Here is a 26,455-nt window from a genome sequence, read left to right on the forward strand (position 1 = left end):
GAGTCTGGAGAAGAAAGAGGAGAGGCATAAAGGCCTTCGGTGAGGGGATGGGAGTTTTGTGGCTTCCACGTATCATTATGTTATGAGTGTACCTTCCAGAATCAAGCTGAGATTTGTCTGGTATTTAAGATGGGGTTCCTTTGAAGAGATAAATCAGGGTAGGTTGAAAGTAGGGGGAGGGAGGCCACATTGTCAGCCTAGTGAGAGACTCTTAGCCTCCGCTTATACAAGCAAAGGGGACAGGAGGGCTACTCCCAGGCCCCTTCCTCTCTGATAAGTCATGATTTTGTGGAGTAATTAGCAAGCAAGCCCGGGAAGTTCAGTCTGTTTACTGCCCACTATCTTCCTCCTGACTCTCACGCCCCCTGTTGCCTCTCTGCTGATATATTCTCTAGCCTCCCTGTCTCTGTTTCCTCATCTTCATAGTAGTCTAAGTCGAGTGCCCATTTATTAAAATCAGCCTCTTTTTGGCAACTCCCTAGAGGTGGAAGAAAGCAAGGAGGAACCTGCTGAGCTATAAAATTAACTTAGTAGGCAGGAGGTGGTACTGGTTGATAACCCGAACATGTTGAAATGAAGGGGAAGTTGGGCCAGGGCAGGCAACTGGCTTGTCCCACCAAGGCATCAACCTTGAAGTTTCCTTGTCCTCCTTCCTTGCCACAGCAATGACCTGCTACCCTGGGTGATTGCCTGCACACCCAGAATGCAGCATGCAGAGACTAGTCCACTTGTCATGGTACCATAGCCCATTTAGGCAAATCTGTTGACCTTTCCTTGTAATTCCCAGGAACACTGAGGAATTGTTTGGGGATGATATCCATGGATGCACCTCAGACTTCATGGATTTTGTGTTCTCTCTGATATTGCATGTATCAGGTTGCTGAAAGAAATTGGTCTCTGAACTGATACTAATTTCTTTATTTCAAGTGCAGACAAAGAAGAGCACTGATTGTCTCTGTCCTCACAAAGCTACAGAAGGTATTTGGCACAACCTCAAATCTGGGAGGGGCCTGCCAGTTCCAAAATCCTCTGTCCAGGTCAGGAATCCCCTTTCAAGAATTAGTTTTTTGTTTAAATACCTGTAGAAACATGCTGTTCACTGCTTCCTAAGGCAGCCTGTGCCAGTTTCAGACAGTGCCAATCATTTGGAAAGTTTTCCTTCTTCTGAGCTGAAATTTGTCTTCCTGAAATGTCTAACCTATATAGTCCTGGGTCTGTTCTCTGTATACACTTTCCAAATACAGCTATCATGGACCCCTCATCTTCTTGTCTCAGGTCTTATCATTCATTCATGACAGTCTTATGTCATGATTCCAAGACCCTTCACCATCCTGTTCTCCCCCCACTTTTTTTTTTACCAGTTTCTTTCAATATGTCTCATTCTGTAATCCATCTGGAATAAATTAGATTAATCAGGGAGAGGTAAAGATTTAAGTGAATCTCCCTTCAGGTTAACATCCACACTCCCCCAGAGTACTTGCTAAATAAGCCTTCATTTCCCTGTGGTTTTCTTTTACCAGGTTTGACTCTATTTCTAAAAGAGATTTCATATGTAGCTTTACCTTTCATTTTTAACCCCAGACCCTGTATCCTTTTATTGTGGATACTGTAACAAAGTACCACAAATTTAGTGGCTTAAAACAACATACATTTATCATCTTTCAATTCTGGAGATCAGAAGTCTGAAATGGGTCTCACAAGGCTAAAGTCAAAGTGTTGGCAGAGATGTGGTCCTTTTGGAGTCTTTAAGAGAGAGTCCATTTCTTTGCTTTTCCCCCCATTCGTTGGTTTGTGGCCCCTTTCTCCATCTTCAAGGCAAGTATCACAGCATCTTCGGATTTCAATTACCCCCACCCCTGTTGACTTTCTCTGACTCTGCTTCCATCATGATATCACCTGCTATTACTCTGACCATCCCTTATGCCTCCTGCTTGTACTTACAAAACCCTGAACCCAGGGTTACAATGGACCCACCTGGACAATCCAGAATGATCTCCTCATTCCAAAATATAGTTCGGTCACATCTGCCAAGTCCCTTTTTCCTTGTAAGGTCACATATTCACAGGTTCCAAGGATTAGGATGTGAACATCTTTGGGAGGGGCTATTATTCTGCCTACCTCAGATTCCTTCTGCCTGCAAGGCCATTGGCCAAACAAACTTAGCTGACCACTGATAGATTCAGCTGGGGGTTCCACTCCCTTGTGCCCACCTAGGCCCTGGCTTCCCTCACAGAGGGGTATGCATTATTTTGGGGAAAGTGGTGAAGTGCAAGCCACTTTGGGGCACAGATTCAGCTCCTTCTGTGGAATTTGAAGCATCTCATTCCTGGAAACTCTTTTTTCAGGTTCATCATGGGCCTGGCATGGGTAAGTGGTCAGTGAATGAATGAGTAGCTGACTAGATAAATGAATGAACTTCTTCCATGTCCAGCCCCGCCATCATATTTGTGTAATCTTTCCACAGCACCTGTTAATGTGTTTTGGTTCTCTCTTCAGAAATGGTTGATGGTGCCCCTGCATATGCAGATTTAATCCCAGACTCTTCAGCCCAGCCTGGTCAAGCACTCCCCCATCTGACCCTAGCTTGCTGGTCCAGCTTCACCTTTTACTGTGCTCATCCACATGCTCTGCCCTCTAACCTTACTGGCCTGAGTGAGAATGGTAGCAGCAAGCATGTGCAAAGTGCTTGCCCAGTTCCAGGCCCTGTTCTGAGGGCTTTACATACATTAACTCACTTAACCCTTGCCACAACCTATAGGTAGGTATTATAGTCACGTGTGAATAATGACATTTCGGGCAATGACAGACCGCATATACAACAGTGGCCCCATAAGATTATAATATCACATTTTTACTGTACCTTTTATGTTTTTAGAGCCACAAATACTCTAAACTGTGTTATGGTTGCCTATGGCATTCGGGATGATAGCCGGCTCTATAGGTTTGTAGCCTAGGAGCAATGGACTCTACCACACAGCCTAGGTGAGTAGTAGGCTATACCATCTAGGTTTATGTAAATGCACTCTAGGATGTTCACACAACGACAAAATTGTCCACTGACACATTTCTCGGAATATACCCTTGTATTAAAGTGAAGCATGACTGTATAACTATCTCTACTTTGTAAATAAGGAAACAGGATTGGAGCAGTACAGTAACCTACTTGAGTGCATGGGTAATAAGTAGTGAACAGAGCCAGGATTCCAACTTTGGCAGTTTGGCTTTGGAGTCTATGATTTTAACAGTTGTACTAGACCACTTCTTACAATGTTCTCTGTTACTCTGTCCTGTCCTCTGTGCCTTTGTGTTACTGCCCTGACCTTATCAACTATGCCTTGACTATCTCCTGCCCTCACCACATACCTTTACCCCAACCCCACTGTCCTTTACGCTAGTCTCCATAGCCAGGGTACCAATGGGTCATCCTGCACTGGAGCGTGAGCTCATCCCAGATCAGTGTCTTTGGGCCACATGACTGTTGGGTCTTTGGGTCTCAGACACCCATTCTCTGGGCTGGCTCAGTGCAGGCCCTGCAGGAGATAGGGGAGCTGACACTCAACCAAGCTCCACCCACTTTCCACCTGAGAGGAAATTGTCTAGATCAGAGGTTCTTAAACTTTAGTGGGTCATGGAACCTCTTCTAGACTTCCATGAAAGCCATGAGATCCTCTTCCTGGATAAAATGCTCATGCACACATACCTACTGTAGATAGTCTCTGGGAATTCCTAGTGCCCTGAAGTCCTCCGCAGGGAAGGAAACCTGACATTTACAGAACCCCTTCTGGGCACCAATAATTGCAGAGAGCCTTTCAAATGCACTGTCTCACTGAAGCCCCTCAGCTCCACAAGAAGCAGACCTTTGACACCCCACCCTAAGTCACACACAAAGGCAGTAAGAGAGGTGGTAAGCACTTGCATCCTGGACCTCCAGTCTGTAAATCCTTGCTTGACTCAGTCCTCACTTAAGAAGCTAGAAAACTGTAGTTATCTGCCCTGTAGATAAAGGAGTGGCAGCAACAGGGCAGCAGTGACCCTCTGGTTATCTCTACAGAACCCTGGGAAGGAATCTGGGAAGTAACCGTGGCTGTTGGCCAGGAGACTGGAGACCCTGAGCCTGAACCAGCTGTGGCCCCAGTGTAGAGTAGCTGGAGGATGGGCTGGCAGCAAGCCTGTTGGAGCAGAGGGGCCTGAATGCTGGAAGGAAGCAGATAGTGGCCATAATGGGATTTCCTGAGGTACTTGCAAGGTCAGAGAAGACAGCCTGAAGCCAGTGCAGAATGTGGGGCCTTGTTGGGGGAGGGCATTGACTCTGTTTGCCAGGTTCCTTGTTGGCTCTGGGGTTCCTGGATAACTTTTGCTGGATTGAGAAAGGTTGGAAAACTGGACAGGATGCACAATCACCCAAGATCAAGAGGTGTGAGGTCTGTGTCTGGGCCTGCCCCTAGTGTGTTGGGGGACTTTGGGTGGTCCATTCCTCTCACTGAGCTGCTGGTCTCTGTCTGTTCTATAATTAGGCCATCTCCAAGGGCTTCTCCCTAGTTGTGACATTTTCAATTCTCGGATCTTTGTCTTGGCCTCAGTCACTGATTTTGGACAGTCTTAACTTACTCGAGTCTACCAAGGAATTTATCTGTGACAGATCAATAGTTTACATCATTACCAATTCAACAGACATTTACCAAGGAGACCTGTGTGCTAAGCACTTGGCTGTGTGCTATGGCTCCAGCAAGGAGGCCAACCCTGCTCCTATCTATGGAAAGCTCCCAGCTGGGTGGAAACAACTGGCATATAAAACAAGCATCAAGACACTGCATATATACCTTGGGCTCTAGTAGTCCATTGTGTGCCCAGGAGCACATCTCTAAACATCCCTGATCTGAGTACAGAGCTGGCCCACCCATCCATCGGGAGTGGGTACAAACACCATGAGGAGAAAGTGAGGAGGAAACCACATGAATGCCATCTCTGCTGGAGACTCTTAGGTAAAGAGGCTGGAGTGAGAAGCAGCACTGAAGTGATATACCTTGCAAGGCTGTTATTGAACTAGAGTAAGAGGATTTCTTATCCTACCCAGAACCTGGCCAAGCCAGACACTCCACAGAAAATAGGTATTATTAGCTCCATTTCAAACGACAGAGGCCTAGTAAGGTTTGCGGTTGTATGTCTAAGATCACACAGGGGTTTAGCAGCAGAACTCAAGATTTTCACCCAGACTGGACCAGCTTCCAAGCCCACACACTTTTTCTCATACCACTTGGCTGGTTCTAAAATTATATATATCTCATTCAAGTGAAAGATTCTCCAGCATCATTAATTTTCAAAAGTATGTGTGGGTCCTGAGGGCAATTTGCCAAGAGAAGCTTGTCTTTGCTAGCCCTAGCCTCTGAAAGCCCTTGGTCTATGCTCACCTTAAAGCTGGTGCCATGCCTCTGGGTAGCGTGGATTTCCCCTTTATATACATGAGCATGTATGTGTACACACATACATGTACACACGCCTACACACACCACCTTTCCTCGGCAGACAGTGAAGCTCATTAGTTGCAGTGCTCTGTCGATGGTAAAGGTAGCTAGTTTCAGATAGGTGTGCCAATTCCCATCTTGCCTCTTCCTTTTTGTCCTCAGTGGTACCTGAGGTCCACCAGGCCCCCCTCATTCCTTAGGGTAATAATTAACCATTCTATACCTAGACACAGCATTTGTCAGGCAGCCACAGATGAGAGTTGGAAGGAGCCTCTGCAAGGCATAGTTAGGATGGATTAGGGGCCCTGTCCCCAAATGTCACCAACTCATGGCCTGACCTTGGACAGGGCCATTCTCCATCCTGGGCCTTGAAATGTGGATATGTACATTAAGGTACTAAGACTGGAGCAGTGACAGCAAGACTTTTTTCTGACATTCTAGCGTAGTACCTTGTGGGAGCAAGAGTAAGGCCAAGGATGTGGCTACACTAAAGAAATAGAATGATCTTTAGAAGATGAAAGCCACTAGGCTAGGTGACCTCCAAGGGCCTCTGCATCCCTGACATCCCATGATTGTGTGTGTGTGTGTGTGTGTGTGTTGAAAAGTAAAGACTGAGTTATTTTGGAACATTTGTACATTGCATGTGTGCTTAGGATGTGTGAGTGTATTCAAGCTGTGTCGCCTTCTTTGAACCTCCTGACTAGGATTGCCAATCTCCCACCACTGCCCCCCCCATAGTCACCATCACATTACCCTATATTTTTGTCTTCATGACAATATCAAATTATTATTTATAAGATTTACTGTAAAGTCCTAATGTACTTGTTAACTTCTTTATTTTCTCTCTTTCCCAACTAGAATGCCTTTTCTCAGAAAGCAGGGACTATGTTGGTCATGCCCATCACATTGTCCTTAGCAAACAGCAGAGTGGCTGGTTCATAGGAGATGTCGATGAGTAAATATTCGTTGATTTAGTAGTTTTATGGGTCAGATATGCCTCTCTGTGTTTAGGAGGTATGGGTGTACTAGGCAGTCAGGGTGCTCTGAACCTAGCAAACCTAGACTTGGCCTTTGTGTGAATCTTGAACCAGTCCCTAGTCCTGATTGCTGCCTAGTTCTTCAGCAGAAGGCTCCATTGTCTAGAGAGAGCAGCAGGCAGTGACAACAATCAGGAAAGTAGAGGAGGGAGTTAAAGGGGTTAAAATTTTGTACCCTTACTCTTTTGCCTTTACTTAGCTGGGAGTCCTCCACTGGACTTTTCTTCTGTGCTCCACATTAGCCATTCTCAAAATCTCTTCTTGATTTGAGGCTCCTTGTGGCTACAGCTTGTGTGGAGTGAGGATGAGGTTTGTAAGAAAGAAAAGAGCCCTCTAATATGCTGCTGTGTTGGTTCCTGGGCCTCACATCCAGCACATTTGGTCACCAACTCCCAGGACATTGTCCTAAGCAGGTGTCCTTCCTGGTTTCAGGACAGTTTTCATTGGACTGACTGACTGATCAGCCTGAGGCAAGCACTCTTAAGCTGAAATTCTGTTAACAAATGCAACATGGGCTTGTAACTTGTCACTTTTCTCCACTCAAACTAGAGCCATCCCCACAAATAACTAGCAAACTGCTGCACATGTGCAGGAGCATAGGGAAGGAAGTCAAGCAATCATCCTTTCCATGCATCCTTTTGTGCTTCCAGGGTTTACTGAAAGATGGGGTCAGTGAGTGAGGGAGCAACATTTGGGCCCTTTGAGTCACAAACTGTGAGGCCAAGCTCATCATGTTTCGCCTTCCACAGAATGTATTCATGTAGGCTGCACAGTGTAGGTGAAGAGGCACTGGTTCTACACTCAAGAGAGAGACCATGATGGGCATGCAATTTCAAGTCCTGGCCCCAACACCGGCCAGCTCTATGACCTTGAGCAATTTTCTTCACCTCCCCAAGCCTCCATGTCCTCATTTAATGAGTAAGAAAAATAAGACCTGTCTCTCAGGGCTGTTTTTAAGGATTGATTCCTATGTATCAGAAGCACTTAAGCCAGCACAGTTCCGAGTGGGGCTAGACATGAATTGTTGGATTAGTTCGATTATGTCCCACACTCAGAGATGGAACCAAAACAGCTGTGCCATCCATTGTTACTATCAGAGGTTAATGAGTGTCACAAGCACAGTGGGCTCTTTCTGTACTGTACTCTGTCAACTCTGATCAGAGAACACAGTTCCACAATTTGGGAAGCTCATCCCTGAGCTGGTAGGGTGATACAGCTTCCTTAAAATGGTCATGAGCTTTGTGTGTATAAAGTCACATATATATGTGTATATTAAGCCATTCTAGGATCACCCATCAATAATACCATCAGAGGACTTTCAGCTTATTGATCGTTCACTAGCTACAACCTTTCATTCTGTCAATGTAACAGTACATCATTACCTGGAGGTAGAAGGAGCTGGTAACAATTTTTTGTTGATAGTATAATTTTCACTGTTTGAGTGAGTGACTTCAGCTTTGATCATCATAAGGACTACTCTATATAGGCAACATTCCATCTAAGCAGACATTGGGAGATAAATCTGAGGATCTGTTCTGAGGGCAATAGTGCTAAGGAGGGTGTCAGAGTCCTGGGGTTGAGTCCTGCTTATATCATTTGCTGTTCTTGTTACTGAGAATGACTTACATGTAGATTGCACCCTCCAGGCCAGAAAGCCTTCAAGGTGGTCTTTGCAACAGTTTGGGGAGGCATGCAGGTCAAAAAATGATTCTATTCTTCATTGTTTTTCAGATGGGGAGGGAAGAGAAGCTGCAGGGAGTTGAGTGACTTATCCAAGGTCCTTGCTGCTGATTGGTAGTGAGGTCACGGGGTGGTGTTTGAAGCACTGCTATGGAGCCCTCAGCAGCATTTAAATTGTGCTGAGAATCTCATACTGAACTTAAAAACAAGGCTGTCTGCCAGCAGCATCCAAGCAGCTATAGGAATAACTGTTGTTGAAGTCTGCCCTGTACACGGCATCCATCAGAGTATCTTTCCACTGGTCCTTTGAATATTCTCTTTTGTAATGTGCTTGTTAAGCCATTTTGCTACTTTTTCTATTGGGTTGTTTGCCTTTTTGTTATTGACCTGTAAGACCCTTTATATATCCTGGGATATTTGTCTCAGTTTCTTTTACGTGTTACAAAATCTTCTGCCAAAGTGTGGGATGAATACCAGTATGAATACCATTAATATTTGTTTACCGTTCTTTTTAAATTTTGAGATGAAATTTGCATATAATGAAATGCAGAAATCATAAGTATTCAACTTGACAAATTTGGAAAAATACAAACTCCTGTATAACCAAGCCATTACTGAGATTTAGAACCTTACCATCATTCCGGAAAGTCTGTTCATGCTCCTTCCTAGTCTATCTCTGCTACCACTCCATAGACAACCAATGTTCCATTTGTTTTCTATTATAGACTAGATTGACCTGTTCTATAATTTTATATAAATGAAGTCATACAGTATATGCTATTTTATAAGTGTTTTTTTAATTCAAAATGTTTTTGAAATTCACCCATGTTGCTGCATGTATCAGTAGTTTGCTTTTCATTTCAGCTTTCATAAAACTTTTTATGGACATTTCTTTTCATTTCTCCTTAGAAAGTAACTAAAAATGGAACTGCCTGGTCATAGAGTAGATATATGTTTAGGTTTATAAGAAACTGCAAGTGGCCGGGCGCATTGGCTCATGCCTGTAATCCCAGCATTTTGGGAGGCTGAGGTGGGCAGATCACAGAGTCAGGAGATCAAGACCATCCTGGCCAACATGGTGAAAGTCCGTCTCTACTAAAATACAAAAAAATTAGCCAGATGTGGTGGCTTATGCCTGTAATCACAGCATTTTGGGAGGCTGAAGCAGGCAGATCACGAGGTCAGGAGATCAAGACCATCCTGGCCAACATGGTGAAACCTCATCTCTACTAAAATACAGAAAAATTAGCCGGGTGTGATGGTGCACACCTGTAGTGCCAGCTACTCAGGAGGCTGAGGCAGGGGAATCACTGGAACCCAGGAGGCAGAGGTTGCAGTGAGCTGAGATGGTGCTACTGCACTCCAGCCTGGCAACAGAGCAAGACTTTATCTAAAAAAAAAAAAAAAGAAAGAAAGAAAGAAAGAAACTGCAAGCTGGACTCTTTTTGGAGGAGGTTGCACTGTATATCATACCCACCAGTAATGCGTAAGGTTCCTCTTGCTCCATATCTTTGCCAACATTTGGTGTGTTTATTCTTTTAAATTTTAGCCATCCAGGTGGGTGTAATAATATCTCTCATTGTTTTTTTTTAATTTTATTTTTTCCATAAGTTATTGGGATATAGGTGGGATTTGGTTACATGAGTAACTTCTGTTTTTCCTCTTTTTTTTTTTTTTTTTTGAGATGGATTGCCCAGGCTGGAGTGCAATGTCATGATCTCAGCCCACTGCAACCTCTGCCTCTTGGGTTCAAGCAATTCTCCTACCTCAACCTCCCGAGTAGCTGGGATTACAGGTATGTGCCACCATGTCCGGCTAATTTTGTATTTTTAGTAGAGTTGGGGTTTCTCTCTATGAGGTCAGATACCTGACCATGTTGGCCAGGCTGACCTCAGGTGATCTGCCCACCTTGGCCTTCCGAAGTTCTGGGATTACAGGCATGAGCCACCGCACCCAGCCGTGAGTAAGTTCGTTAGTGGAGATTTGTGAGAACCTGGTGGACCCATCACACTAGCAGTATATACTCCACCATATTTGTGGTCTTTTATCCCTTGCCGCGCTCCCACTCTTCCCCCCCAAGTCCACAAAGTCCACTGTATCATTTTTATGCCTTTGAGTCCTCATAGCTTAGCTCCCACGTATCAGTGAGAACATACGATGTTTGGTTTTCCATTCCTGAGTTACATCAGCTTTTGATTTGTATTTTTCTTTTTTTTTTTTTAATTTTTTATTGGATTTTAGGTTTTGGGGTACATGGGCAGAGCATGCAAGACAGTTGCGTAGATACACACATGGCAGTGTGCTTTGCTTTTCTTCTCCCCTTCACCCACATTTGGCATTTCTCCCCAGGCTATCCCTCCCCACCTCCCCCTCCCACTGGCCCTCCCCTTTTCCCCCCAATAGACCCCTGTGTTTAGTACTCCCCTTTCTGTGTCCATGTGTTCTCATTTTTCATCACCCGCCTATGAGTGAGAATATGCGGTGTTTCATTTTCTGTTCTTGTGTCAGTTTGCTGAGGATGATGTTCTCCAGATTCATCCATGTCCCTACAAACGACACAAACTCATCATTTCTGATTGCTGCATAATATTCCATGGTGTATATGTGCCACATTTTGTATTTTTCTAATGGCTAATGATACTGGTGAGCATCTTTTCACATGATTATTGGCCATTTCTATATCTTCTTTCATAAAGTGTCTATTATTTTGTATCTTTTTGTTGAGTTGTTTCTATTGTTAAGTTTTAGAAATTTTTTGTAATGTCCTAGATACCAGTCCTTTGTCAGATATATATTTTGCAAATACTTTCTCCCAGTCAGTGACTCATCTCTACATTTTCTTAATGATGTCTTTTCAAAAATAGATTTTATTGCTTAGAACAGTTTTAGATTTATAGAAAAATGAAAAGATAGTACAGAGAGTTCCCGTATACCTCCCACCCAGTGTCCTCCATAATTATCATCTTACATTGGTACAGTACATTTGTGACAATTAATAAACCCAGATCGACAGATTATTATTACCTAAAATCCATACTTTATTCATATTTCCTTAGTCTTTACCCAGCATCCCTTTTCCTATTTCAAGATCCCATCCAGGACACTATATTAATATCATTTAGTTGCCGTGTCTTCTTAGGATTCTCTTTGCTGTGACATTTTCTCAGGCTTTACTCTCTCTGTCTCTCTCTCGCTGTTTGATGACATTGATAGTTTCAAGGAGTACTGGTCAGCTATTTGGTAAAATGCCCCTCTATTGGGATTTATCAAACGTTTGTCTTGTGATTAGTCTGAATGTATGGGTTTATGGGAGGAATAGCACCGAGATAGAATGCCATCTTCATTATATCATATCAACATGAGTTATCAATGTTGATGTTGATCTTGATCACCTGGCTGAAGTAGTTTGTCAAGTTTCCCCAAAATAGCCTTACTTTTTTTCTGGTCTTGCATATCGTACTCACAGAAAGGAAGTTACCATGAGCAGCTCACATTTAAGGAAATTATGCTCTCCTCGAAGTCATTGTTTGTTTGTTTTTTGAGACAGGATCTCACTCTGTCTTCCAGGCTGCCATGCAGTGGCACGATCACGGCTCACTGTAACCTCGAATTCCTGGGCTCAAGCCATTTTCCCATTTTAGCCTGCCAAGTAGCTGGGACTATGGGCATGCACCACCACACCTGGCTATTTTTTTTTTTTTTTTTAATTTTTGGTAGAGACAGGATCTCACTGTGTTGCTCAGACTGGTCTCAAACTTTTGGCCTCAAGCAGTTCTTCCATCTCAGCCTCCCAAAGCACAGGGTTTATAAGCATGAGCTACCACATGACAAAGTCTTATTTATAAGCTTTTATTTTCTTTTATGGTTATTGTGTCCTTTCCATACCCAAGAAAGCTTTGCTCATCCAAGTCATGATAGAATGCTCAGCCTATTCCTATAGCATACACAAAAATTAAAGATATTCACAAAACTAAACATAAAAGTTAAAACCATGAAGCTTTTAGAAGAAAACATAAGAAGTAGAATTATGCTGGACTCATCAAACAAATTGGGAGAGTCACCTTCTCTATTTTCTGAAAGTGGGTAAAATTGTCGTTATTTCTTTCTTAAATGTCTGATGACAAACACCAGTCAATTATTTAGCTCTGGAGTTTTTTTCCTGAGAAGGAGTGTTTTCGATGATCTATTCAATTTATTTAATTACATATGTAATGAAAATTTTTCTGTTTCATCTTGTGTCCTGATAAGTAAGTTATTGTTAGGAAATATGTTTTGCTGCACACAAAAAACAAATGTGTTTATTTTATCCAAGTTATCAAATGTGTTAGAATAAAGCTGTTTATAATATTTTATTATCTTTTTAATGTTGCAGGATCTTTAATGATCTCAGGCTTTTCTTGTTTTGATGATCTTTTATTCCTGTTGTGCTAATTTACATTCTCTTTTTTCTTGATTAGGCAAGGTAGAGGAGCATCAATTTTTGCTGGCTTTGTTATTTTTTTTTATTTCATTGACCTTTGCTCTTTATTATTATTATTATTTCTTAACTTCTACTTACTTTGGATTTACTTTCCTTCAATTTTCTAGTTTCTTAGGGTGGAATCCTAGGTCATTAGTTTTAGGCCATTTTTCTTTTCTAATATAAACATTTAAATTTACCACTTTTTTCTCTAAGTGCTGCATCACTTGCTTCCCACAAATTTTAATATGTCGTGTTTTTATTGTCATTTAGTTCAAAATATTTTCTAATTCTCTTTATGCTTTCTTCTTTGACCCATATGTTATTTGCAAGTATATTTTTTAATTTTCAAATATTTCCATTTTTCTTGCAATTTTGTTATGATTTCTTGTTAATTCCATTGTGGCGTGAAAACATATTCTCTATTTTATTTACGTCAGATTTACTTAGGTGTGGTTTATGTCTCAGCATAAACCTATCTTGGTGAAGGTTTTATATATATATATATATATATATATCTACTTAAATATATATATATTTATATTTATATATATATAAATTATATATTTATATATATAAATATATATATAAATTATATATTTATATAAATATATATATAAATTATATATTTATATATATAAATATATATAAAACTTATATATATATATATATACTTGGAAAAATGTGTATTTTTCTGTTGTTGGATATAGTGTTCTATAAATATTAGTTAAGTCAAGTTGGTTGGTAATGTTGTTTAGATCATCTATGTCTTTACTAATTTTTGTCTAGTTACTTTATCTGTAGCTGAGAACAAGCTGTTAAAATCTCTAGCTATGTTTTCTCTCCTTAATTCTGCCAATTTTACTTTATTTGAAGTTCTGTTATTATACCACATACACATTTATGAATACTATCTCTTCCTAATGAAGTAACTTCTTATTCATTATTAAATGCCTGTCTCTACCTTTGGTAACACTCTTACTTGAAGTCTACTTTACCTGATTTAATATCAGATAGCCACAGAGGCCTTCTTGTACTTACTGCTTGCATAATATCTGCCCTTCTCCATCCATTTGTTTTTAGCCAATCTCTATTTTTATATTTAAAATACATCTCTCCTAGAAAGAACATGATAGTGTCTTGCTTTTTTCCTCCATTCTGACATTCTGCCTTTTAATTCCAATTGAGTCCATGTTTATTAACATTTAACATAATTATTAATATTTCAGATTTAAATATTTATTCACTAGTTGTTTTCCGTTTTTCCCATATTCCTCCTTTTCTGCCTTCTCTTGGATTATTTGAAGGTATTCTAAATATTCATTGTATTTATTTTATTTTAGCTGTACCTCTTTGCATCATTTTTAGTGTTGTTCTAGGGATTACAACGTATATAAATAACTTGTCATAATTGACTTAGAGATAATATTGTACCACTTCATGTCAGTTGTGGACACCTTGCAACTATATTCCTTCCAATTTTATGCTATATTGTATATGTGTTACAACTTACTGATATTGTACATTCCACCATATGATTTTACAATTTTCACTTTGAACAGTAATATGTATTTTAAATAGATTAAGAAGGAAAGTACTGTTTTATATCTACCCATTTCCAATGCTCTTCATTTCTTCCTGTAGATCCAAGCGTCCATCTGGTATCACTTCCCTTCAGTCTGAAGAACTTCCTTCAGCATTTCTGTTAATGCATATCTGATGGCTATTAATTCCCTGGGCTATCTTTTATGTAAAATGCCTTCATTTAAACTTCGGTCTTATTTTTTGCTGAATATGTAATTCTTGACAGTTTTCTTTCAGTACTTTAAGGATGTTGGTCTGTGGTCTTTGGACTCTCATTGTATGTCATGTGTCATAAGCAGTCATTTGAATTGTGGTTCCTCTGAATCTTACTTTCCTCTAGCTTCTTTAAGACATTATCTTTGTTTCTTAGTAGTTTGTCTGTGATGTGCCTAAGTGTGATTTGTTTTGTATTCATTTTACTTGGGACGCTCTGAACTTCTTTAAATCTGTGATTTTATGTCTTTTATCAAATTGAGGGAGTTTGCTTCTATTATTTTTTTCAAATACAATTTTTCTGGTTTATTTTTTCTCTTCTCCTTCTGTGACTCTAACTACATATGTTTTAGATATTTTTACAATGTTCTTTATGTTCCAGAGTCTGTTTTTTTTCTTTGTTTCTTCTCTTTGTTCTTCATAGTGGATAATTTCTACTGATCTATCTTCATGTTTTCTGATTCTTCTGTCGTTTCTATTTTGGTGTTAAGCCTATCCAGTGAATTTTTACTTCAGATATTAGATGTTTCAGTTCTAGAATTTCCACTTGGTTCTTTACTATAATTTTTACATATCTTTTCTGATATTTTCTGACTTTTCATTCATTATAAGCATATTTTCCTTTTTGCCCTTCAGCATATCTATTATAGCTGCTTTTAAAATCCTTGTCTGCTAATTCCAACATTTGAATCATCTTAGGGTTGCCTTTTCTTTTGAGTTTTCCTCATGATTTTCTGGTTTCTGTTATGTATGGGGTCTCTGGTTTTGCTCTGTTCGTTTGAAGAATGTTGATTTTTGTTTTGTTATATTGATTTTGCTGATGTTTGTTTTCTTTTGCTTGTGTTAGCCAGCACCTAGACTGGCTGAACTCAAACTGCAAGTTATTTCTCTCCTGCAAAGGGTAACAGCTCAAATGAAAATTCAGTTTTTTTAGTCTTAGCCATTCTCTTTAGAGTCTATCACACAGATGCATGGTTTGGGGTCAGCAGAGAGTTGAATGTAGGTTTATACATAGGATTTGAGGCTCTTTCTTTCTAGCTTTCTCATATTATTATAAGCTCTATAATATTACTATAGCTTTATAATAAATCTTGATACCTAGTAGAGCAAGTTTCTTCCTTCAAGAATACTTTAGCTATTCTTGGCTTTATATATATGTATATATTTTAGAAGCAGCTTGTTATGTTGTATACGTGCGTGTGTGCCTACTCTCACACACACCTCCACACCTCTCAGGATATGGCATTGAATTAATAAATCTGTGTAGAAACTACTGACATCTTTATAATACTGACTCTTCCTGTTCGTAAACATTGTAAATCTTTCCATTTGAATAGATATCTTCATTAGATTTATTCCTAAGTATTTAATCTTTATGTCAATGTACATACTATCTTTTCCCCAGTAATCTTGTAATTAATAACTGGCTGGATCAATGAATGAAAAGTGCATGCTAGGCCCTATGAAGAATATTGAAGGCAAAGGAGAGGAAGGAATTATTTTTGAGTGCCAAAAACCTGCCAGGTATTATTACTGATGCTTTGCTAACTTTTTTAATCTAATAATTTCAACAACTGTGTGAGCATCTTATTATATCCTGCCATGTGTAGATGAGAAAACTGAGTCTCTGAGAGGGTTAAGGAATTTGTCTAAGGTAACAAAGCCAGGAAGTGGTAAAGATGAAGTTGATATCCAGGTTTGCTTGATTGTAGTATGCATGGTCTGTCCATTCTAACATCCTGTCTCCAGGTGATTCAATCATACCCCCTACTATGGACCTTAACTATTTTTGTGTGGGAAAAGGGCAGGATATAAAACGTGTATCCAGGCAATAAGGTTGAGGACAGCAGCTGAAGTAATATGGACATTCTGAGGAAACAGTCACTTTGAGCTGAAGGGCTTTGTAAGGCAGGCTTCCTGCAAGAGGAAACATTGTCACTAAATTTTTCAGACTGGAGAGAATTTGCACATGCAGTAGTGGAAGGTCACAGGTGCCTGGGATACTAAAAACACCATCTCCAGGGCAGTGAATGTGAGAATATCTTACTTGAGCCCCAGTATTCAGAAGCCACAGGAGGAAGTGAAGTGACAGACTAACACCTTTGTATATTGACTAATGAGGCAGGGCTGTGGACTCCCTTCTCATAGCTTTCGTGAGAGTCTGTGGTACCTCAGACTTTAAACCTACCTCTTTTCCTCTTGGATACCAGAACAACTAAATGGAATGGGAGGTTGGCTCCTGCAAATGATGGTGACTTTGCTTATGGTGACTTTTTGGGCACTCCAGGCAGCATCCAGCAAGAGAAAGCCGGGAGGAGCTGACAGAGCCCTCATAACTGCTTTCCTGACAGGAGGTAGGGGAAGCAAAAAGAGCCTCTGATGGGAAACTCACCTCTGCTGACACCCACCACAGTTCCAGCACCTGTCCAGCTTTCTATAGCACTTGAAGGTAATCAGATCCTACAATTTGGTGTTCAGGGCCACAACACCTAGTCCCAGTCCATCTTGCCAGTCTCCTGTTTCCTCTTTCTCCATCACTCATGTAGTCTATGTATAGGCCACACTCAACACTCATTCTGCATTTCCTGTAGTTTCCTACTTGTAGGACATTGCTCATACTATTTCTTTCTTTCTTTCTTTCTTTCTTTCTTTCTTTCTTTCTTTCTTTCTTTCTTTCTTTCTTTCTTTCTTCCTTTCCCCTTTCCCCTTTCCTTTTCTTTCTTTCTTTCCTTCCTTCCTTCCTTCCTTCTTTCTTTCTTTCTTTCTTCTTTTTGAGATGGAGTCTCGTTCTGTTGCCAGGCTGGAGTGCAATGACGTGATCTCAACTCACTGCAACCTCCACCTCCTGAGTTCAAGCGATTCTCCTGCCTCAGCCTCCTGAGTAGCTGGGACTACAGGCATGTGCCACCATGCCTGGCTAATGTTTTGTATTTTTAGTAGAGACAGTGTTTCACCATGTTAGCCAGGATGGTCTTAATCTCCTGACTTGGTCTCCCAAAGTGGCAGGATTACAGATGTGAGCCATCGCACCTGGCCCTGTTCATACTGTTTCTGTGGACAGAGGCCCTTCCCCACCTTCATCATCATTCATGTGTTCAGCAAATTTGTATTGGGTACTACATGCCAGGTACTCTTCAGGTTCCATGGGGACTTCTGAGAATTTAGGACTCCTTTCTCTTCAGGAGCAAGTGCATTGCCTGCTGAGGGGATAAGACAGATACACATAACTAGACTCCAAGGTGAAAGGGACAAACACACACATCCATCTGAGGAAAATTGCATCTTCCTACATGCAAGCTTTCTCAGCACCTCTTCAGAAACTGGTGTGCTAACAGAACACATTTAATTATGCAATCAGATATGAATTTTCTGTCCTCCAAATTGACCCAACACCGCATATCTCTCTTCTGGCAGCATTCCTTTCCTGGAGGAGGTGCTATTTGAGGGGAACTCTGGAGGAAGAGGAAGGTTTAGATGGTGAGCTCTTTGGAGGCCAGAACTGAGTTCTCCACATTTCTGAGCCTTGGTCTATTGCTTCTACTTCCTCTACAGGTTCTCCCTGGACTATTTCTCTCATTCTTGTGCTTTGACTTTCATCAATATGCAGTTATCTCCCTGATATTGGTCTCTCACCAAAACCTCCCCCCATAAAGCCAAATACTATTTGGATATCTACAACGATCATTCCACAGCCACCGAAATGGAAGTCTTCAACCTACTTAACTCCATCCAAACAGCTTCTCCACTGCCTGGCACTGGCATCTACCCAGTCACCCAGGCCAGATTTCTCAGCATCACCCTTAACTCCTCCCACTCTCCCCACCTAATCTGCCATCAGTTCCTACCAGTTTACTTCCTAATTATTTCTGGAATGTATGTTTACCTCACCTACTCTCGTGCTACTACACAAATTTAGGTCTTTATTATCTCTCACCTGGATTACTCTTCAATGTCCCCTCACTGTCATCCCTCTAGAGTCTCCCCCTCTCCTCTACACATCAGCTGGAGCGATTTACCTAAAATGCATATTCAATTGCATCATTCCCACTGCTGAAAACCCTCTAATGGCTTCCCAATCTGAAAAACAGATTAGAGACATCACTTCTAAAAGAGCTACAGCTGAATTAGTGTGACCCTGCCTCAGACCTCTTGGGTGAGTTCAGGCAAATCCCTTTCCTTCTCTGCACTTCAATCTCCTTATCTAAAAAATAAGGGGATTGGAAGAGTTCTGTATTTCCCAGAATGTGTTGTCTGGACTGCTGGCCATATGAAATGCTTTTTCCACATGGACCTGGAGTAAAATATGTTTGGAGAATGCATTCTCTTGTTCCTATTGGAGAGTGACAGTGTACCTTGACATGTCACAGGCTCTGGCAATTCTGGCAATCAAGAAGGCTTACTAACTTTCCTCCACTCAAGTTTCCTCAGACTTTTGTCACCACAGAATCCTTTTGGAGCTGTTAGAATCTTGAGGAACCAATGTTTGTAAAACATACTTTGGGAAATGCTGGAGTGGATCATTACCCAGGACTGCATTGCTGTGATCAGTGGTGATTCTGCTTAAGTTATTATTATTATTTAGAGATGAGGTTTCACCATGTTGGCCAGACTAGTCTTAAACCCCTGACCTCAAGTGATCCGCCCAACTCGGCCTACCAAAGAGCTAGGATTACAGGTGTGAGCCACCACGCTTGGCCCTTAAGTTATTATTTGAGGGAAGGGTATGATATCTGATTCAGCTTTACATCTACCACAGTAGATGCTCAGACAATAGTTATTGAACAGTGGGTGTAATAAGAAATGGATAAATTGGATTGAAAGTGCACCTATTTTGGATGCAGATGGTAGATTCCTAGCCACGGTAAGAGAGCAGATTGTTACCAGAAAGAAATTAGTGAGAATCTTGATGGGGACGGTGTGCTGACTACAGTAGTGATGGGTACTTCTGTGACCCAAGTGGCTGTCCATTCATGGCCATTATCATTTGACAGTTCCTCTGGGAGAGTTTACCCAGGGACTCTAGGATGTGACAGGAAGAGAGCTGCCCCACTCTTGTGCCTTTCGTCACACATAAGCCATTGCCGGCACTTGTAAATGTTGACTCTTAGTAGCTCTGCTAGAAAATCAGCATTTTCTATCTCTGGACCATGTCCTGGACAAGGCAGAAGGCTTCGTGGCACTGGGCAAGGAGCCTGGTCTGCTGTATTCCTCAGCTGGGTCTTGCATTAGCACTGATTGCTGGCAAGGCTGTTAGCCTAAGCCTGTGTTTTTCTAATCAAGGAAGCCAATTTAGTACTTGGGAAAGAATAGTCAGCTGAGCCACGTTACTTTCCCCTTCTGGTAGAACTAATGTAGGCAGAGACAGTGGAACTTTTGTGAATGGTTTTGCAGGCAGCTCCAAGTCACTGAGGTCCTGTACTCTCCAGCCACTTCAGGACTGCTCACTGTGGTTCACCACTAGGCCTTCCTGTCCTGGGACTGGTGAGAGACCCATTCCTTATGCCATTTGAAGCCTTCCAGCACATTCTCCCTGGGGTGAGGGTAGGGGACAGAAAAGTATCTCCTGATCCCCAGGCAAGAATACTAGGATTCTGTTTACTGTGTCATGACAGCTGGAGAGAATCTGATATTAATATTATTCCTAATTTGTAGAGAATAAAACCAAGACCAAATATATATATATATATATAGCAAGAAGATGGCAAGGCTGAAGTCCCAATTCTGGTTAGCCTGGTTGCAATGCACTTGCTCATGACACCACATTGCATCTCTGTTAGTTGTGTATTTGTCTTTACCAGAGATTTTGGGCTCTTTGAGGGCAAGAGCTAGGTCTGATTTGTAGTAGGGCCTGCCACATAGTGGGTGTTGAGGGGAGCTGGTACTCAGCATAAGGCTGCCTGCGTCAGAGCATTGTGGTTCACTGGTCAAGGGTATAGGGGAAAGTTCTTTGCAATGTGGGCTTGGAGAAACAAATGCATCTGTTCCTTCCTTCCCAAACCTGGCATCCCCCAAAGATAATTACTGTCGACTCTCAGCTGTTTGAGCTCAGAGGCTATTCCACATCAGCTGAGGGTGTTTCCCAAAACAGGTTTACATTGTTTTGAAACCATGGTGCAGAGCACCCAGAGAGCAAATAGAAGTTGATCCCCACACAACAGGCAGTAACTAAGACACCAAGAGTGAGTGAGACAGGTTTGGGGGGCTAAAGGAGAAAGCTGGCTAGTGCTGAGGGTATGCACATTTCAGAAAGGGACCCACACCTGTGGAAGGCAGCCCAATCAACTGAAGAAACAGCCTGGGACTGTTCCTGACCTTTAACTCAATAATTCTTCTTCCTGAAATTTTATTCCTCAGGAAGCAGTTCAACAGAATTGAGAAGATACATATATGAAGATGTTTGTTATGAGATTGGCTTTAGTAATATAACACTGGAAACAAATTAATTGCCCAACAATGATGGGTGGCTAATTAAATTATGCCATATCCATTTCATGGCATATTATGAGACCATTTAACATGCTCATTCTAAAACTCATGGCAGCCTAAGGAATACATGGAACAGGTTTTGAAAAGGAAGAGGCTCCATTGTATTTACACTGTGATCTTGCAACTTACAAAAACGCATAGTAAATGTGTAAATAAAAAGAGCTATGTTAGGGATGGAATTTGATTTCCATTAAAAAATGCCTTAATCATTGGTATCATTGCTATATCGTTTTTGCATTTCTAGAAGGAACTGTTTGTGTGTGTACATGCACCTTTGTGTGTGGGGAATCAACACAGAATTTCTCCCCACAGATAAATTTAAATGGATTCTTACATGTACTTAAGAATAAAAGTGCGTTTATGAGGAACAGGGATAGAAAACAGGTGCTGGTGCCATTTGATGCATGATCAGCACCATTGTATGTTATTAAAAAGAAGCCAGTGGGGGAACATCATCATGGTGGAAGGGAGGCAGGACTAGATTGCAGCTCCAGACTGAGCAGCGGACATTGGCCTGCACTGTGATTTTAAGATCCAGATAGACTGTAAGAATAAACCAGAAATCTCAAGAGGACCCACAGACCCTCTGAAAGAGGCGGCCTGCTTCTGCAGGACCCAGGATACACCCCAAAATACTGTGAGTGCCCCAACTGCAAAAGTGGGAAAGGGAGACTCTCCTCTCCTGAACACATACCCCCACTGGAGAAACTGAAGGTCTGTTTGTGGGAGAAGTTTCCTGCCTTACCTGGAGCTGAGTCAATTTAGAGAGACAAGCAAAATACAGGGGTAGAGGAAGCAGCAGAAAGGCCCTGGGAACTCACTGGGTCCCCAAGCAGTCCATTCCTATCTGGCACCACTGGGATCCATTGGGAGGGCGGCCAAAGCAGCACAGAGTACAATTCCACAGACAGAAGGAAATCTCTAGCAGAACTTTGTAACAATTTGAATGGGGCAAGAAGCCTCCTGGCCAGAACTCAGGGGAGGGTGCAAATCTGGCACGCAGACTCCACAGGTGAAGGAAGAATCAAGTCCTTTCCTTTTGCAGCTGGGAGGTGGGTAGCCTGGGTAAAGTTTACAAGCTTGTCTCGCCGACCACCTGGAAACAGACTAAGGGCTGTTGAGGGGTCCATGGTGGCAGTGAGACTGGCCCTTTGGTTTGTGTGGGAGGTGGGAAGGCTTGTGACTGTTGGCTTTCCTCCACTTCCCCGACAATCTGCAAGACTCAGCAAAGGCAGCCATAATCCTACTAGGTACACAACTCCAGTGACCTGGGAATCTCACCCCCATCCCCCACAGCAGCCACAGCAAGACCTGCCCAAGGAGAGTCTGAGCTCAGACGTGCCTAGCCCTGCCCCCACCTGATGGTCCTTCCCTACTCACCCTGGTAGCTAAAGACAAAGGGTATATAATCTTGGAAGTTCTAGGGCCCTGCCCAACACCATTTCCTCTCCATACTATCACAGCTAATGCTCTCTGGAAAGTGCCACCTCCTGGCAGGAGGCCAACCAGCCAAAAATAGAGCATTAAACCACCAAAGTTAAGAACCTTCATGGAGCCCATTGCACATACCACCCCCCAGCAACCACCTCCACTGGAACAAGTGCTGGTATCCATAGCTGAGAGACCCATAGACAGTTCACATCACAGAATTCTGTCCGGACAACCTCCAGTACTAGCCCAGAGCTGGGTAGATTCACTAAGTGGCTAGACCCAGAAGAGAGACAACAATCACAGCAGTTTGATTCACAGGAAGCCACACCCATAGGAAAGTGGGGAGAGTATTACATCAAGGTAATACCCCACGGGACAAAAATAATCTGAACAACAGCCTTCAGCCCTAGACCTTCCCTTCTGACAGAGCCTACCTAAATGAAAAGGAGTCAGAAAACTAACCCTGGTAATAAGACAAAACAAGGCTCTTTAACATCCCCTCAAAATCACACTAGTTCACAAGCAATGGATTCAAACCAATAAGAAATCCCTGATTTACCTGAAAAAGAATTCAGGAGGTTAGTTATTAAGGTAATCAGGGAGGAATCAGGGAAGGGTGAAGCCCAATGCAAGGAAATCCAAAAAGTGATACAAGAAGTGAAGGGAGAAATATTCAAGGAAATAGATTAAAGAAAAAGAAACAATAAAAACGTTCAAGAAATTTTGGACACACTTTTAGAAATGCAAAATGCTCTGGAAAGTCTCAGCAATAGAATTGAACATGTAGAAGACAGAAATTCAGAGCTCAAAGACAAGGTCTTCAAATTAACCCAGTCCAACCAAGACAAAGAAAAAAGGATAAGAAAATATGAACAAAGTCTCCAAGAAGTCTGGGATTATGTTAAACAACCAAATCTAAGAATAATCAGTGTTCCTGAGGAAGAGGAGAATTCTAAAAGCTTGGAAAACATATTTGGGGGAATCATCAAGGAAAATTTCCCTGGCCTTGCTAGAGACATAGACATCTAAATACAAGAAACACAAGGAATACCTGGGAAATTCATCACAAAAAGATCATCGCCTAGGCACATTGTCATCAGGTAATCCAAAGTTGAGATAAAGGAAAGAATCATAGGAGCTATGAGACGGAAGCACCCTATAACCTATAAAGGAAAACCTATCAAATTAGCAGATTTCTCAGCAGAAACCCTATAATAGGATTGGGGCCCTATCTTCAACCTCCTCAAACAAAACAATTATCAACCAAGAATCTTGGATCCAGTGAAACTAAGCATCATATATGAAGAAAAGATACAGTCTTTTTCAGACAAACAAATGCTGAGAGAATTTACCATTACCATGCCATGACTGCAAGAACTACTAAAAGGAGCTCTAAATCTTGAAACAAATCCTGGAAACACATCAAAACAGAACCTCTTTAAAGCATGAATCACACAAGACATAAAACAAAAATACAGGTTAAAAAGCAAAAACAAAAAAAACCCAAAGTCCACAGGCAACAAAGAATATGATCAATGCAACAGTCCCTCACATTTCAATACTAACATTGATTGTAAATAGCCTAAATGCTCCACTTAAAAGGTACAGAACTGCAGAATGGATAACAACTCACCAACTAACTATCTGCAGCCTTCAGGTGACTCACCTAACACATTTGGACTCACATAAACTTAGAGTTCAGAGATAGGAAAAGGCACTTCATGCAAATGGTCACCAAAAGTGAGCAGAGGTAGCTATTCTTATATCAGACAAAACAAACTTTAAAGCAACAGAAGTTAAAAAAAGACAAAGAGGGACATTATATAGTGGTAAGAGGCCCTGTCCAACAGGAAAATATCACAATCCTAAGTGTATATGCACCTAACACTGGAACTCCCAGATTTATACAACAATTACTAATAGAATTAAGAAATGAGATAGACAGCAACAAAATAATAGTGGGGGACTTCAATACTCCACTGACAGCCCAAGACAGGTTATCAAGACAGAAAGTCAAAGAAACAATGGATTTAAACTATACCTTGGAACAAATGGACTTAACAGATATATACAGAGCATTTCATCCAACAACCACAGAATACACATTTTATTCAATAGCACATGGAACTTTCTTCAAGATAGACCATGTGATAGGCCATAAAATGAGCTTCAATAAATTTAAGAAAATTGAAATTATATCAGGCACTCTCTCAGATTACAGTGAAATAAAACCAAAAATCAATTCAAAAGGGAACCCTCAAAACCATGCAAATACATGGAAATTAAATAACTTTCTCTTGAATGACCATTTGGTCAAAAAGAAAATACAGATGGAAATTTAAAAATTCTTCAAACTGAACGACAATAATGACACAACTTACCAAAATCTCTGGGATACAGCAAAGGCAGTGCTAAGAGAAAAATTCATAGCCCTAAACGCCTACATCAAAAAGACTGAAAGAGTACAAACTGACATTCTAAGGTCACACCTCAAGGAACTAGAGAAACAAGAACAAACCAAACCTAAACCCAGCAGAAGAAAGGAACTAACCAAGATCAGAGCAGAACTAAATGAAATCGAAACAACAACAAAAATACAAAAGATAAATGAAACAAAAGCTGGTTATTTGAAAAGATAAAATTGATAGACAATTAGTAAGATTAACCAAAAAAAGAGAGAAAATCCAAATAACCTCACTAAGAAATGAAGCAGGAGATACTATAGCTGACACCTCTGAAATACAAAAGATCATTCAAGGCTACAGTGAACATCTTAATGCACATAAACTAGAAAACCTAGCAGAGATGGATAAATTCCTGGAAAAATGCAACCCTCCTAGTTTAAATCAGGAAGAATTAGATACCCTGAACACACCAATAACAAGCAGCGAGATTGAAATGATAATTTTTAAATTACTGATAAAAAAAATGTCCAGGCCAGACAGATTCACAGCAGAATTCTACCAGGCATTCAGAGAATTGGTACCAATACTTTTGACACTATTCTACAAGATAGAGAAAGAAGGAACCCTTCCTAATTCATTCTATGAAGCCAGCATGACCCTAATACCAAAGCCAGAGAAGGACATAATGAAAAAGGAAAACTACAAACCGATACATTTGATCAACACAGATGCTAAAATCCTTAACAAAACACTAGGTAATCAAACCCAACAACATATCAAATAGATAATACACCCAGATCAAGTGGATTTCATACCAGGGATGCAGGGATGGTTTAACATATTCATGTCAATAAACGTGACACACCACATATGCAGAATTAAAAATCACATGATTATCTCAATCGATGTATGATTAAGACTCAGCAAAATCGGCATACCAGGGACATACCTTAATGAAATAAAGGCCATTTATGACAATCCACAGCCAACATAATACCGAATGGGAAAAAGTTAAAACCATTCCTTCCGAAAACTGGGACAAGAAAAAAAGGCCCACTCTCATCATTCCTTTTCAACAGATTATTGGAAGTTTTAACCAGAGCAATTAGTCAAGAGAAAGAAAGAAAGGGCATTCAAATTGGTTAAGAGGAAGTCAGACTTTCACTGTTTACTGATGATATGATTGTTTACATTGTAAACCCTAAAGACTCCTACGAAGAGCTCCTAGAACTTATAAAAGAATTCAGCAAACTTTCTGGATCCGAGATTAAGGTACACAAATCAGTAGCTCTTCTATACACCAACATCAACCAAGCAGAGAATCAAATCAAGAACTCAACCTCTTTTACAATAGCTGCAAAAAAATAATAATAAATAAAATACTTAGGGACATATCTAACCAAGGAGTCAAAAGACCTCTACAAGGAAAACTACAAAACACTTTTGAAACAAATCATGGATGACACAAACAAACGAAAACACATCCTATGCTCATGAGTGGGTATAATCAATACTGTGAAAATGACTATATCGCCAAAAGGAATCTACAAACTCAATGCAATTCCCCTCAAAATACCACCATCATTCTTCACATAATTAGGAGAAACAATTCTAAAATTCGTATGGAACCAAAAAGGAGCCTGCATAGCCAAAGCAAGAACAAATCTGGAGGCATCACACTACCTGATTTCAAACTAT

At 41.0% G+C, this 26,455-nt stretch overlaps 1 protein-coding gene across 30 annotated transcripts in view; it reads left to right on the top strand.

Moving 5' to 3' along the window:
* MAMLD1 (mastermind like domain containing 1) overlaps nt 1-26,455 on the top strand; it is a 566,578-nt gene that overhangs the window by 168,346 nt on the left and 371,777 nt on the right. For 23 of the 30 annotated variants that reach the window (XM_078364352.1, XM_078364350.1, XM_078364348.1 and 20 more), the window contains one exon: nt 9,864-9,974. The exons of the other annotated variants lie outside the window; for them this stretch is intronic. The gene's annotated coding sequence lies outside the window, so the exon portion shown is untranslated. The remainder of the gene's footprint in view (nt 1-9,863; nt 9,975-26,455) is intronic. 30 annotated transcript variants of the gene reach the window in all.

This window comes from Callithrix jacchus, chromosome X, assembly GCF_049354715.1.
Source record: "Callithrix jacchus isolate 240 chromosome X, calJac240_pri, whole genome shotgun sequence".
Taxonomy (NCBI): domain Eukaryota; kingdom Metazoa; phylum Chordata; class Mammalia; order Primates; family Cebidae; genus Callithrix; species Callithrix jacchus.